Consider the following 15,645-nt stretch of genomic DNA (forward strand, 5'->3'; position numbering starts at 1 on the left):
CCTGAGAAGCATTGAAGGGTTCCAAGAAGGGAATTGAGTGACAGGGAACGATCCGAGTTTTAGAAAGATTGTTCCAAGAGCCAAGTGGGGGTGAGTTGGAGGGTCGTGACGGTAGCTAACACTGTGGTTCTTTCTAAAGTAAATCAGCTTCTCTTTTGCCCCTGGAGCTCACTCAGATGGAGACCTGTGCCTGAAGGCCCTCTCCTTGTCCATCTGGGCACAAACAAGATGATCTAAACATCTGCCCAGCTGCTCTGAGCAACCCCCGGGTAACGTGACGGCAATCTCCCATCTCCTTGCCTCGTTTTGGCTGGAGAGTTTTTCTTGCTGGGGTGTGAGGGTGGGGGTGAACCTTTTGAGCCAGGCGCAGCGTAAAATGTGCAGGGGATGGTCTCCGAGGTTTGTGGGAGTCTGCTTTTAGTATGGTCTCTGTCACCTAGGCAAGCTGCCCATTTAAACCGGTGTGTGTCCCCTCCCCACCCCCGCACATGCAGGGGAAGGTGGGTTGCGCCAGGAAGAACATCTTAGCGCATCCTCTTCTTACCAGGGGTGGTGCTGTGTGGAGGACCTGCAGTTCTACCTAGATGGTGTTGGCTGCCCATTTGGATGGAGACACAGACAGCCAAAGGCGGACATTTCAAGAGACCAGAGGGAGGGGCAGGTGCCCTGGAAGCCCAGAAAAGGCAAGATTGTTTCTGGTTGGAGAAGTCAGGAAAGGTCCGCCTGGGGAAGATGGTGTTTGAATCGGGCCTTGAGGATAGAGGATTATGCAGTGAAAAAGAGGAAATAAGAAAAAAGAAAAATCAAAGTCTCACATCCTCATGTTTTATTGACATTATCAGTACAGTCATTATTGGTTGCCTAAATATCTCAGCAGGCAGATCCTCCTTTGTTAGTCCTCTGACCATGGGAATGATTCATTCTAGGCCTCATGACATAGGCTTGGGGCCTGTGACGGGGCAGCGCGGGGAGCAGAAGCAGTTTGGGACCAAATGCAACTTGGGAATCCGTGCTTGAGCCCCCCTGCTCACGCTTCCATTCAGCCAAGGACCCACCATATCCCAGGCCCTGAGGATATGACCATGAGGAGGACATGCTCCTGTTCCGAAGGTCTCACATCTGCTAGAAAGGGGGTCTCAGGTGGAGAGACTTTATTGTAGGGCACGTGTAGATGCCACCAGAGAGGCACAAAGCTAGGAGCTGCGGTGCTGACACAGACAAGGGGCTAGAAGGGAGCTGAGGCCTTGGGAGTGGACGAGCATGTCAGGTGGAGCGAGAAGGGGGATGTTCAAGGGCACAGGTCAGAGGACCAAGTTCATGTGGAGCACCAAGGCGCTTCCCTGTCCACAGGCCAGAAGGTACATCTCTCCTCCTCTTAGGCTTCTGGGCGTTCTTTTTTTTTCTGTTTTCTATTTTAAATATTTCCCATTTGGGGAGTAGGGGAGTATTTTATACTCTTTTCAGAGATCTCAACTTGCATGCTTAGTTCATTCGTTTTTTTCTCTTTTTTTGACACTAAAAGCATTGAATGCTATTAATTTTGCCTCTGCAGGTAGATTTGACTGTATCCTTTTATTATGATTATCATTATCCCCAAATAGTTTGCTTTTTATCCTTGATTTACTTCTTGTCCTAAGGGTAATTTGAGATGTTATTTATGGTTTTCAGTTTCTGAGTGGTGTGTTTTATATTACTGTTAGTTGTACTGCATTTTGATCTGAGACTGACTTCTAGAATTTCTATTTTTCAAAATTTACCAAAATATTCTCTGTAGTTTAATATTTATTGCAGTTTGTCACTGTCCATGAAACTTGAAATGAAGGTACACTATTTGTTTTCAAGGTCAAAATTTCATATGTTCCTATCTTTTTATGTCCTTATTTATTTTTTGATTATTTGTTCAGAAAACGTGTTAGAATATTTCCAATAAAATTGTTTTTCTTGTTCTTGTATTACTAAATATTTTATTGAATGGATCTTTGTTTTTATTTAACACAGAAGAAATTAAGCCCCTTCACTGTGAAATACACCTTTTATTTTTTATTTAACTTTTTATCGAAGTATAGTTGATTTACTATGTTGTACAACTATACCTTTAAAAAAGTATTTGTTTATTTTTGGCTGTTCTGAGTCTCTGTTGCTGCACTCAGGCTTTCTCTGGTTGCAGTGAGCAGGGACGACTCCCTAGTTGTGGTGTGCTGGCTTCTCATCTTGGCGGCTTCTCTTTTGTGGAACAGAGGCTCTAGGGCTCACGGGCTTCAGTAGTTGCAGTGTATGGGCTTAGTTGCTCCTCTGCATGGGGGATCAGGGATGGAACCCGTGTCCTCCGCCTTGGCAGGCAGATTCTTAACCACGTGATTACTAGGGCAGTCTGAAACCATGGCTTTCAGAGAGTGACATTAAGCGCTCACATTCTGGAATCCAGACAACCTGGATTCACACCCCAACCAACATCTCTCAGCTTAGATTCCAAACCCGCAAAATGGAGCTAATAATGGTATCTTCAAGTTCAGGTTTTTTAAGCAAAAGCTGCCTGTTCTCTTTGGTTGGCCCTTCAGTAAACCTTTAAAGAAAAAAAAAAAAAGGTATTTCCCTTGTTCCTTGTATAGTTGTTGGCTTAAATGAGTTGATGAATAGAAAGTATTTCGAATGCTGCTTAGAAAAAGGTAAGCGCTCAATAAAGCCAGAATTCAGTGTTATAATCATTGTTATGTTGCCTGGCTGACCATTCCTGGCATTGGAGGCCTTTCTTGTAGAGAAAAGGTCTCTAAGAACCTCTTTCTTTTTCTCTGTCCAGTAAAAATTTGGTAAACAGGATGCTTCTTCATGCAGAACTTTAGAAGGCATTGTGGGGAATTCCTTGGTTGCCCAGTGGTTAGGGCTCCTATCCCTTGATGGCCAAATTCCAACCTGAGGGAAGGAAACAGTTGTTCCACAAGACAAGCTCTTTACCAGAGAGTAGATACCCATCCCTCCTTCTGTCTTATGAGCCTCAGTCTTTCCTTGCTGGACTGACTGGTAGCCACCACTCTTTCCCCTGCCCTTCACCATAATCAAGATTTGGTGGAGTAGATTGCCTTGGTGGTTTAGAGCGAAAAGATTTCCCAAGTGATCCTAATATGACCTCATCGTTCATTAGAGAATCACTGGGGTGAGAGGAAGCTTTTTTTCCCCATAGGACATTCTTTAATTATATATATATATATATATATATATTTTATTGAAGTATAGTTGACTTACAATGTTTCAGGTGCACAGCAAGGTGATTTAGTTATACAAATACACATATATTATTTTAAAAATCATTTTCCATCATAAGTTATGAGAGGAAGCTTTTTTGACCCTTGACTGAGTTAAGGAACTCTATTATGTGCTTTGGTCACACCTGTTCCTCTGACTGAAAAACCCCATCTGTAAATACTGATTTTTTCCAAGACCCCAAGTCTGTTCCACCCCAGGCTTTTTCTATGTAAACTGATGGCAAGTCCTCCTTCAGTCATTCAATCCAAAATCCTTAGAGTGATTCTTAATTCCTGTCTTTATCTCATATTCCATTTCTAGTCTTTTGGTAAATCATTTGGGCTCTACCTTCAAAATACATCCAGAATCTGACCACTAGTCACCTCTTGTGCCACCACTAGCCTGGTCCAGACCAAACTGTCATCATCTCCTTCACACGAACATGCATTACTGCAGTTACCTTCTAGCAGATCTCCTTGCTTCCATTCTTGCCCCTTCAATTGGTTACCAATACTGAAGCCAAAATTGTTTTTTTTTTTTTCTGTTTTGTTTTTTGTTTGTTTTTTTTTTTTGCCTCTCGGCTTAAGGGATCTTTTTTCCCAACCAGGTATTGAACATTTGCCCTCAGCAGTGAAGGCTCAGGACCCTAACCATTGGACCACCAGGGAATTCCCCAGAAGGGTTATTTTAAATATAAGCCATGTAATGGCACTCTTCTGCTAGAAACCCTGCAGCGGCTCCCTATTTCATAACAAAAGCCAAGCACACAAGACCCTGTAAGATCTGCACTCCCTTGCCCCTTAATCTCTTCCCCCCACTCTCCTGCCCCCTCTTAACTTGCTCTACTTTCCCCCCACATTGCCTTGTGGTTATCTTTGTTAGAATACAAGCTCCAAGAAGGCAGGAAACTGGTTTGTTCATTTAGACCAGTGTCTGGCACCCAGCAGATGCTCAATAAATGTTTAATTTAAACATTAAATCCTTATATTCCTCCCAATACTACCAAGAAGTATAACTAACAATACGGGGTGACTGTTCTCCAACTACCTTCTCCTACACCTAAGAGAGAAGCTACCTCGAACTGGAAACACCGAATTTTCAGTTATCCAAAGCTCATTCTCTGCTAGCTCAAAAATGTATGTACCTAGCTCACCTTTTCCAAATTGGGCGAGATCCCGGAGCCTCAGCCGTAGGGTCACGCCAGAGATTGTACTTGACTCTTCCAATCAGCCAATCAAAATCGCCGTCCTTTTTCTTCTTTTGGCCCTTAAAGGACTTCGTTTTCCGATTGGTTGTTCCAAGAGGGGCGGGACGAAGCGAATTTGGCCGGTGGGCGCCAAGCTAAGGCGGTTGCCTAGGTCACCACCCCGCATTCCAGCAGTTGAGAGGAAAATGGGCGGGGTGGGGAGCGGACTTCCCGCCTCTACCTACGGTGGCCTGGGATTGGTTCGCAGCTGTCGGGCCACGCCCCCAACCCAACTGGGCTGCACCCCAAGCTGGGGTTACGCGGGGACTTAGAAGACGCCTGCCTGGGAAGGGGACCTCAAAGACCAGGACACCTAATCCTCCCCCGGAGTAATCGCCCGGGCCTGACGCAGGGAGAGGTGCCTCTGTAGGCAGAACCACTACGATCACATTCATTCATGCTACAGTGCAAGCCCGGAGGTCTGGATCCAGATCCAATAAATTTCGAGAAAACTGGCCGGGGCTGCACCTCTTCTAAACTGCTGTTAAAAGAGGGAGTGGACTCTAGGTGATCAAAGAGCCTGCCTCGATTGATAGGCCCTATTCTTCATGGGAGTCCCTGGGCTTCGATTTCCTCTAATGTAAACAAATAGGCATTGGGAAGCTACAGAACTGGGCCCCGCTCTAGCATTATATCCTATTTCTAGGCCTGTTTCCATCTACTGAAGTGAAGGGATTAAACTAGATGTTCTCTAAGGTCCCTTCTAGTGTTCCTTACTAGCTGTGAAACAGCCCAAGTAGCACGTGTAAAGTTCTTCATAAAGACTTGACCTAGTATATAAATTTTAAGCAAGTTACATTGCTATCGTCTCATCCTCCTTACATTCTGTACCTAGAAATTCCAGGAATGGAGGAAAAGTCTGTGATGGCACCTAAAAAGAAAATAGGGACTGTCAACAGATACCGAAAAGGCTGATTGCCTGCCACTCAGGAGATGAGGCTGGAGAAAAGGGTGAAATAATCTTTAACCCCTTCATTTTACAGAAGAGAGAACTTGAAAGTAGCTGAGTCAGGCTGCTAATAGGAGGAACCACGTTTCCTGACTTGACTCCATGATTGGTCTCTTTACATGTTACAGTATTGGCAAAGGGAAGGCATAACTGTGCAAAAACAGGTAAAGAAATTGCTCACAGAAATAAAAGCAGACAATTTGTAGCATTCCTCACTTTCATTTACTTAGATTTTCTCTCTTCCCAACATTTGAGGTGGCTTTAAAAAAAAAGAAGAAATAGAGCAATAAAAAATAAAACAGGGCTTCTCTGGTGGCTCAATGGTAGAGTCCGGTTGCCAATGCAGGAGACACAGGTTCAATCCCTGATCCTGAATGATCCCACATGCCGCAGAGCAACTAAATCCATGTGTCAGCTACTGAGCCTGTGCTGTGGGTCCAGTAACCCAACTGTTGAGCCCACGTGCTACAACTACTGAAGCCCGTGGACCCTAGAGCCTTTGCTCTTCAACAAGAGAAGTCACTATAATGAGAAGCCCTTGCACCAAACAACGAAAAGTAGCCCCCGCTCACTGCAACTAGAGAAAATCCAGTGCAGCAATGAAGATTCAGCACAAAAATAAATAAATTAATTAAAAAAAATAAAACAGATGCAAGTTATTTCTCTCTTCTGCTTTCCTGTCACCTTTGTCTCCCCAAAAGAGCTTCTCAACTTCTAATGTTCCAAACCCACCTTTATAAGACTCTTCAGTGGTCACCCACCCCCCTTCCAATTAAAAAAAAGGCGGAAAAAAAAGCCAACTAAAGCCAAAACCAAGGAGAAGGCAATGGCACCCCACTCCAGTACTCTTGCCTGGAAAATCCCATGGACGGAGGAGCCTGGTAGGCTGCAGTCCATGAGGTCGCTAAGAGTTGGGCATGACTGAGCGACTTCACTTTCGCTTTTCACTTTCATGCACTGGAGAAGGAAATGGCAACCCACTCCAGGGTTCTTTCCTGGAGAATCCCAGGGACAGAGGAGCCTGATGGGCTGTCATCTGTGGGGTCGCACAGAGTCGGACACGACTGAAGCGACTTAGCAGCAGCAAAACCAAAACCAAAGTGGGCCATTTACACAAAATGTCCAGACAATGTAAATCTACAGAGACAGAAAGTACATTAGTGAGTGCCTAGAGTGGAGGGGTCGGGGTGTGAGGGGTTGGGAGTGAAAGGGCAGGGTGGGAGATTTAGTGGGGCCTCAAGAAGTGACTCCTGATAGATATGAAGTTGATTTGAGGAGTGATGAAAATATTCTAAACCTAAGGTGATGGTTGCTCAACTTTGTTTTGGACTAAAAATCACAGAATGGTCCACTTTCAGTAAGTGAAATATACAGTATGTGAATTCTATCTCAATTCAGCTGTCAGAAGAGACATAAACCAAGAAAAAAAACAAAACAAAGCAACATGTGCCTTTGCTTCTTCTCTAGGTTCTGTGTGTTCAACCCTCTCGCTCTGAGGGGATCTGGGCCACTGTCCCAGGCCATCTGCCCTGCAGATGTTTCCTGAATCTCCAAGTGTATCACTTCCAGGGTTGCCCGCCTCCTGCTCCCACCTCCCCTTCATACTCTGCGTGGCTCCCTATCACGGAAGGAAGCAGGCTAGTTCCCCTGACCGCTTGCTCACCCACTGCCTCTACCACCTCATTTCATGGCCACTGTGGAGGGAGTTGGCCAGACAAGGGAAGGACAGACAGGCAGAATAGAGGTGACTCTTGGAGGAGAGTGAAATGAGAAATGATCTACAGCAAAATCAGAAAGAACAAGGGAAGGTTAAGAAGGAAAAGAATCAACTTTGGGACTTCCCTGGTGGTCCACTGGCTAAGACTCCACACTCCCAATGCAGGGGCCCTGGGTTCAATCCCTAGTCAGGGAATTAGATCCCACATGCCACAACTAAGACCCAGCACAGTCAAATAAATTTTTTTTTTTTTTTAAAGAATCAACTTCACCCCTCCTGAAAGTTGTTGTTTCTCCCCTCCTGGAATGCTTGAAGAATTAGCAAATAGCACCCGAGTCCATTTCCTCAATCTAGATTGTCTTCTTTCTGGAGTTTTTGGAGGGAGCAGAAGGCAGGCAGTTTTACACACCTGCTTCCTGTCCGTTTTTTACATAAAAGCTCATCTTCTCAGAGAAATACCCCTGGCCTCTCTCTACAAAACAGCAACATGTTCCGTGATGAGGACACTTCCTAGTTTCCCTTCCCCACTTTGTTATTTTATTTATGTCTTCCTTAGACTTTAACTTCTGTGAGGGCAGGTTTTATTTTAATTAAAAATTTTTCTTTGGTTGCCCTGTGCAGCATGCGGGGTCCTAGTTCCCCGACCAGGAATGGAACCCATGCCCCCTGCAGTGAAGTGTGGAGTCCTAACCACTAGGGATGTGGTTAGGGACCTAGTGGTGGTCCCTAACCGCTAGAGACTCCTAGGGATGTCCCTGGTGTTCTTTCACATCTGTTTAAGTCCCTGGGTTCTTCAATTAAAAACTCAGTTAAAACACACATAAAATCTACCATTTTAACTATACTGAAGTGTAAAGTTCTGTGGTATTAAATAAAGCCTCAGATGTTTGGAAGGAACACAGTGCTAAGCTCAGAAGCCCTGGAATCAGCCCACACGGACTTAGCTCCTGGCTCAGCCTGTTACTGGGTGGCTTCAGGCGAGTTAAACAGGCATTAGAACCTCTGCCATCTCTCTGTAAAGAGGAGATACAGTATTGATGCCATGACCCTAGTGGGGCTGGAAGGCCATGGGTGTGAAGCGAGAGGCAGGGCTTGACTCATGGGGAGCTACAGTACATGTGAACCATTGTTGTTAATTCTAGAGCTTGGAATTCAGAATCAGAATCAGGTTGGGTTTCACTCACAAGGTCACACGGATACAGCTCGGTTAGAGATGTAACTTTAGCTGAATTTCGAGCAAAGCCTCCTGGCCGGGGGTCTGTGACGCGCTCCTGGCTGTCAGGACTGAGTACGCTTCTGCTCTCTCTTCTCTGGGGCTGCCTCTCCATTCTTCCGCAGCACTAGGACATGGGGAGTGGGGGTGCTGCTTCCAGCCTTGGGACTGGGCTGAAATTTGATACTTATTTTTTGTCTGGGGCATCTCCTTATGGCTCTTATTTCCTTAGCCATAACCACGTGTCTGCTGTTTGCCAGGAACAGTAATGGTTGCTAGGGCAGTGAAGATAGATCCCATTTGGACCTCATGCTCAAAGATCTTACAGTTCAACCAAGGGAATAAGACATGTATGACTGGGCCATCTACTAGCTGATAATTACTTATTGGGGCTTCCCTGGTGGCTCAGCAGGTAAAGAATCCACCTGCAATGCAGGCGACACTGGAGACTCAGGTTTGATCCCTGGGTTGGGAAGATCCTCTGGAGGAAGAAGTGGCTGCTACTGCTAAGTCACTTCAGTCGTGTCCAACTATGTGTGACCCCATAGACGGCAGCCCACCAGGCTCCCCTGTCCCTGAGATTCTCCAGGGAAGAACACTAGAGTGGGTTGCCATTTCCTTTTCCAAGGCATGAAAATGAAAATTGAAAGTGAAGTCGCTCAGTCCTGTCCGACTCTCTGTGACCCCATGGACTGCGGCCCACCAGGCTCCTCCGCCTGTGGGATTTTCCAGGCAAGAGTGCTGGAGTGGGGTGCCATTTGGCAACCCACTCCAGTATTCTTGCCTGGAGAATCCCACGGACGGAGGAGCCTGGCGGGCTACAGTCTATGGGGTCACAGAGAGTCGGACATGACTAAACACAAGCACAGTCATTTATTGACCGCCTAGCATGTGTGAGATGTTGATTCAGGAGCAGCCACAGAAGTCTAGAGGGGAGCAGAAACGGCGGTGGCTTAGTCATGCTCATCTAACCCCGTGCCCAGCCTCCAGAAATACTGATGAGATGGATGCAGGTGGTTGGATGTTTGGTTGTTGGGGAAGGTTTCATGGAATAGGACTAGCTGTGGACACTGCTAAACAGAAATCTACTCACTGGAGAAGCTACTGCCAAGATATGGTTCATCTGAGAGGCTGTGAGGCAAAATAGCTGGATATGAGTGTTTCTGTAGGGCAAGTGGAAAATTCAAATGGAATGGAGTCCAAGAAAGAAAAGGAAAAGTGTGAAGGAGGCTGGGCACATACTTCCTGTTGCCTTTATTATTTTTTGGCTGCACCATGTGGCATGTAGGACCATAGTTCCCCCACCAGGGACTGAACCCATGCCCCCTGTATTGGAGCAGGGAGTCTTAACCACCAGACCACCAGGGAAGTAAGTCCCTCTCTGTGTTCTTTGCACACAGGTCCCTCTGGGTTTACTTTCGATTTGAGTCCTTTTGATAGAGACCCGGGCTTCCCTGGTAGCTCAGCTGGTAAAGAATCTGGCTGCAATGCTGGAGACCTGGGTTTGATCCCTGGATTGGAAAGATACCCTGGAGAAGGGAACAGCTATCTACTCCAGTATTCTTGCCTGGAGAATTCCATGGCCAGAGAAGCCTGGCAGACTAGTCCATGGGGGTCGCAAAGAATCAGTGGCTTTAGGTGCTACACAGTGGAAGTGACAAACAGATTCGAGGGATTAGATCTGATAGACAGAAAGCCTGGTGAACTATGGATGTAGGTTCGGAAGTCCGTGACATTGTACATGGGGTGGTGATCAAGACCATCCCCAAGAAAAAGAAATGCAAAAAGCCAAAATGGTTGTCTGAGGAGGCCTTACAAAGAGCTGAGAAAAGAAGAGAAGCTAAAGGCAAAGGAGAAAAGGAAAGATATACCCATTTGAATGCAGAGCTCCAAAGAATAGCAAGGAGAGATAAGCCTCCCTCAGCAATCAATGCAAAGAAATAGAGGAAAACAATAGAATGGGAAAGATGAGAGATCTCTTCAAGAAAATTAGAGATACCAAAAGAACATTTCATGCAAATATGGGCACAAAAAAGGACAGAAATGGTATGGACCTAAGAGAAGCAGAAGATACTAAGAAGAGGTGGCAAGAATACACAGAAGAACTGTGCAAAAAAGATTTTCATGACCCAGATAACCACAATGGTGATCACTCACCTAGAGCCAGACATCCTGGAATGTGAAGTCAAGTGAGCCTTAGGAAGCATCACTATGAACAAAGCTAGTGGAGGTGATGGAATTCCAGTTGAGCGATTTCGAATCCTGAAAGATGATGCCTTGAAAGTGCTGCACTCAATATGCCAGTAAATTTGGAAAACTCAGCAGTGGCCACAGGACTGGAAAAGGTCAGTTTTCATTCCAATCCCGAAGAATGGCAAAGCCAAAAAATGTTCAAACTACCACACAATTGCACTCATTTCACATGCTAGCAAAATAATGCTCAAAATTCTCCAAGCCAGGCTTCAATAGTATGTGAACTGTGAATTTCTAGACATTCAAGCTGGATTTAAAAAGGCAGAGGAACCAGAGATCAAATTGACAACATCCCTTGGATCATAAAAAAAGCAAGACAGTTCCAGAAATATGTCTATTTCTGCTTTATTGACTATGCCAAAGCCTTTGACTGTGTGTATCACAGCAAACTGGAAAATTCTTAAAAGAGATGGGAATACCAGACTACCTTACCTGCCTCCTGAGAAATCTGTATGCAGGTCAAGAAGCATCAGTTAGAACTGGACATGGAACAACAGACTGGTTCTAAATCGGGAAAGGAGTACATCAAGTGTATACTGTCACCCTGCTTATTTAACTTCTATACAGAGTACATCATGTGAGCTGCTGGACTGGATGAAACACAAGCTGGAATCAAGACTGCCGGGAGAAATATCAACAACCTTAGATATGCAGATGACACCAACTTTATGGCAGAAAGTGAAGAACTAAAGAGCCTCTTGATGAAAGTGAAAAAGGAGAGTGAAAAAGTTGGCTTGAAACTCAACATTCAGAAAACCAAGATCATAGTATCCTCCGGTCCCATCACTTCATGGGAAATAGATGGGGAAACAGTGGAAACAGTTTATTTTCTTGGGCTCCAAAATCACTGCAGATGGTGAGTGAAGCCATGAAATTAAAAGACGCTTGCTCCTTGGAATAAAAATTATGACCAACCTAGACAGCATATTAAAAAGCAGAGACATTACTTTGCCAACAAAGGTCCACCTAGTCAAAGCTATGGTTTTTCCAGTAGTCATGTATGGGTGTGAGAGTGGGACTATAAAGAAAGCTGAGTGCCGAATAATTGATGCTTTTGAATTGTGGTGTTGGAGAAGACTCTTGAGAATCCCTTGGACTGCAAGGAAATCCAACCAGTCCATCCTAAAGGAAATCAGTCCTGAATAGTCATTGGAAGGACAGATGCTGAAGCTGAAACTCCAATACTTTGGCCATCTGATGTGAAGAACTAACTCCTTGGAAAAGATCCTGATGCTGGGAAAGATTAAAGGTGGGAGGAGAAGGAGACAACAGAGGATGAGATGGTCGGATGGCCTCAGGGACTCCATAGACATGAGTCTGAGCGAGCTCCGGGAGTTGGTGATGGACAGGGAGGTATGGCATGCTGCAGTCCATGAGGTTGCGGAGTCAGACAGAACTGAGTGACTGAACTGAACTGACAGAGTCCCAGGAGCCAAAAACCTGCATCTCCATTCTAGGAAAAACATCAATGCAAGCACAACAGCTGATCCTCTGGCCGAGACAGAGAGGGCTCAGAGTGGATGGGACTAAACAGGGAGCAGAGCCCACCTAAAAGGGAGCAGGCACCACTGGGTTCAAACCAGATGCTGGAGGCAAGAACCTGGGCCGGCTGTTTCCAGCTCTACTGATGGATCATAAGCTGGAAATCTGTGTGTGCGTGCTTAATGAAGTCTCCCAATGTTAAAGTAAATATCAATTCGAAATTTTGAAAAGAAACTCTGCTACTTAGGGTTCTGCTTAGGGAACCAAGAGAAATCAGGTTAGACATGGGCTGAAGCCAAGTTTCAACTGGCCTTGAATGCCATGCTTACAGAGATCTGATTTGAGTCCATAGACAGCTTTAGTTTAACAGATTAAAAAAAAAAAGAAAGATTAAAAGTTGGTAAGATGAGGGAAGCAGAGTGGTGTGGCAGGAGAAAAGATAACTGGGCTTCCAACTTGACTTAGAATGACACAGCCATCTCGCAAATAGAAAGGACAACGGGGCTGGTTTCAGACCTGCTTGGTTCAGCGAAGGTAGCCGGATGTTAACCCATCGCCCCAGCTGACCGGGTCCTGAGCCCGCGGGCCTGAGAAGAGCGACGCGCGTTCCTGCCTCCGCTCCTGACCCCGAGAGTCTGGGACAAGCCCGTTTATAAACTGACTTTATAAAACAGTCACCTACAAGATGGGGCTGATACCACAGGCTTCTCGGGGCAGCTGTAGAGTTAAGGAGGAGGGGGACGGGCCAGCACTAGGGAGCGGGGAGGAAGGAGCGAGCGCTTTCTTACCCGGGGCTCTGGAAGGTTCGAAGTCTCGGGGAGGGGCCGGCGGGGGACCGGGAGGCTGGCGCTTCCAGGAAAAACGGCCCCCAGCCCCGCGCCTCCCCGTGACAGCCTGCGACCGGGGAGATCAGAAGCCTCCCGGGGCGGCCAAGTTCACCGGCGTCTCCCCCCACACGCCGGGGGGACCTCTGTTCTGGAAGGGCAGGCCTTCCCCAACCCAATTCAGAGTCCCCCCCCTTTCTAGATCCCGGGGGTCAGGGATGCCTTTCGGGGAGCCCTACCCCTCTGCCCGCCCAGGGCTCATCCGCCCCACCGTGGGGCTCCGGGCGAGGCGGGGCAGAGCGCCGCAACCGGTGGCCAGCGCGCCGGATTCCCGATTCCCAAACCCCCGCACCGCCGGAAGCAAAGTTTCCTCCCGCCCCTAACGCGGCCTCTCTAGGAGCCCGGGGTGCAGGCGTCTCAGTGGGAATAACCCCTTCGACCCCGGCAGAAAGCTGCAACTGGAGGAATTAGTTCCCTGGCTCCCTGAGAAGGGCCAAGTTGTCTAGTGTTCACTCTGGAGGACGTTTTGATGATTCTGGTGCCCAGATCAGGGGGAGGAGCAGAGCCCAGCTGCCTGGGTTTCTAAACCAGCTCGGCTGTTATTCCTCTTCTCTGAGCCTTGGCTTTCTTTGCAAACATAACCGAGCTAGCTCAAAGGCTTTCTGTATGGATTCAATGAATTAATATATGCAAGCCCTTAAGTGCGCTTGACACATAATAAGTGCTCAATAAATGCTAGTGTTTGTTTGTTTGCACTGCTACCTTTTGTGGCGGTGGTGGTTTTGGTAGCATGCCTTGTGGAATCTTAGTTCTCCGACCCAGTATTGAACTGGCGCGGAGTTCTAACCTCTGGACCGCCAGCCAATTCCTTACTGCTTCCTTTTTTAAAATGGCTGTTGGTAGAAGGTCAGTTCTGCAACAGGAACATCAGGAACACCATAGAGAGGATAGTAAGGGGCTGCTGTTGATTGTGGACCCTCTTGCTAGATTCCTTGTAGATCTCAGTGGCTGTGAGACACTTTTGTGAAGGGAGTATTCTTCCCATTTTATGGGAAACTGAGTGTATGTAGGTCAGAGTCTGATTTGAACTGAAAGCCCTCAAAGCCCCAGGTCACGTGCCTCTTCTCCTCACACTGCATCTCTGAGTTTGAAAAGTTTTTCTGGAAATTCCAAGCTAAAAGCATGGAAACCATCAAAACTAAAACCATGTGTGTGATGTCACAAACATGAATGTGTAGACAGTCCAGGGCTGAGGAGGCTGTGCAAAAGCACCTAATTTCTCCCCAGGATGGACACCATCCTCACCTGAAGAAAAGGCTCTTGTGACCTTAAAAAGAAGCAAGTTAAAAAAAGAAGGAGCAGCAAGCTGCAGACATCCAAAGAGAGAAAGGCATTGAGTATACATTTTAAGGATAAATTAAAACCATGTTTTTACTTTCAAAAACAATTACCATCCAGCCCAACCTTTCACACACCCTGTGGAAACCTCAGGGGCCAGTCTGATTGGCCATTTCTTCCTGCTCAGGGTCCCTCTGGGCAGTTTTCACTGGGCTCTAGCACTTAGTCTGACTAAAGGTCCTTAGAGAGTGTGGAAGCCTGGAGGAAGTGGGCAGCTGTCCTTTCTTTCCCTAGGGATGCAGCAACTAGACAGACGTGCAGGAGAGCAGCCCAGGAGAGGGTGGGTCGGGAAGCTGTGAGTGAAAAGGGGTGAGGGGCGATGGGAGATGAAGATCCAGAGTTGGCAGGCGCCATCTTTCTTCCCCTCTCTTATCATGTCCTTAGGCACGCTGTTCCCTCTGCCTGGCTGAAGGTTTGAGAGGGCTGGACATCAGCGTCCATCTTGTCATTTCTGTGAGAAAGTGCTGGGCTTTCCCAGGATCACTCTACGAGTCAGTGATTTAGTCAGGACTGTTCAGTCAGAACAGGATATGAATTCTGACTCCATGTACCCCAGGCAGGAAGAGGAATGTGAGGCCACACTGGTTCAAAGGGCACACACACTTTCTCCAGTGAGGAAACCAAACAGGATGCTTGCTAAGTCGCTTCACAAAGTCCAATTCTTTGTGACCCTGTGGACTGCAGCCCACCACACTCCTCTGTCCGTGGAATTCTCCAGGCAAGAATACTGGAGTGGGTTGCCGTTTTCTTCTCCAGGGGATCTTCCCCACCCAGGGATTGAACCCAGGTCTCTTGCATTGTGGGTGGATTCTTTACCACTGAGCCACCAGGGAAGCCCCGTTATATGTTTAGGCCATAATTTATTTAATCAGCTCCCCTATTGGTGGACATGTAGGTTTTTGTCTTTTTGTTTAGTTGTTTTTATTTGGCTTCACTGGGTCTTAGTTGTGGCATTTGGGATCTTTTGTTGTGGCGCTCAGGCTCTCTAGTTGTGGCTCATTGGCTTCATTGCTCTGCCGCATGTGGGATCTTAGTTCCCTGACCGGGGATCGAACCTGAGTGCCCTGCATTGCAAGGTGGATTCTTAACCACTGGATCAGCAGGGAAGTCCTGGACATGTAGATTATACACAGTCTTTTGTTATAGAAACAACACTTCAATGCATAGGATTATGCCTACATTTTTGCTTGCCACATGTGTCACCAAGCCTGTACGATCTAGAAATGGAACTGGTGGGTCAAAGGGTGTGGGTGTTTTGAATTTTGATCAGTTTAGCCAATTTTCCCTTCCTTCTAGGAGGCACTGAGATGGATCTTCTTACTA

The 15,645-nt window shown here is 46.7% G+C and overlaps 1 long non-coding RNA gene across 1 annotated transcript; it reads right to left on the reverse strand.

Annotated features, from left to right (window-relative positions):
- Positions 1-1,050: 1,050 nt before the first annotated feature.
- On the reverse strand, positions 1,051-6,370 carry LOC112581735. Its single transcript, XR_003106326.3, has 2 exons — positions 4,394-6,370; positions 1,051-2,910 (listed from the first exon to the last, which is right to left on the reverse strand). It is a non-coding gene; the product is annotated as an uncharacterized LOC112581735 (long non-coding RNA).
- Between the last annotated feature and the right edge of the window lie 9,275 nt (positions 6,371-15,645).

The sequence above is a fragment of the Bubalus bubalis genome, chromosome 24, assembly GCF_019923935.1.
Source record: "Bubalus bubalis isolate 160015118507 breed Murrah chromosome 24, NDDB_SH_1, whole genome shotgun sequence".
NCBI classification, from domain to species: Eukaryota; Metazoa; Chordata; class Mammalia; order Artiodactyla; family Bovidae; genus Bubalus; species Bubalus bubalis.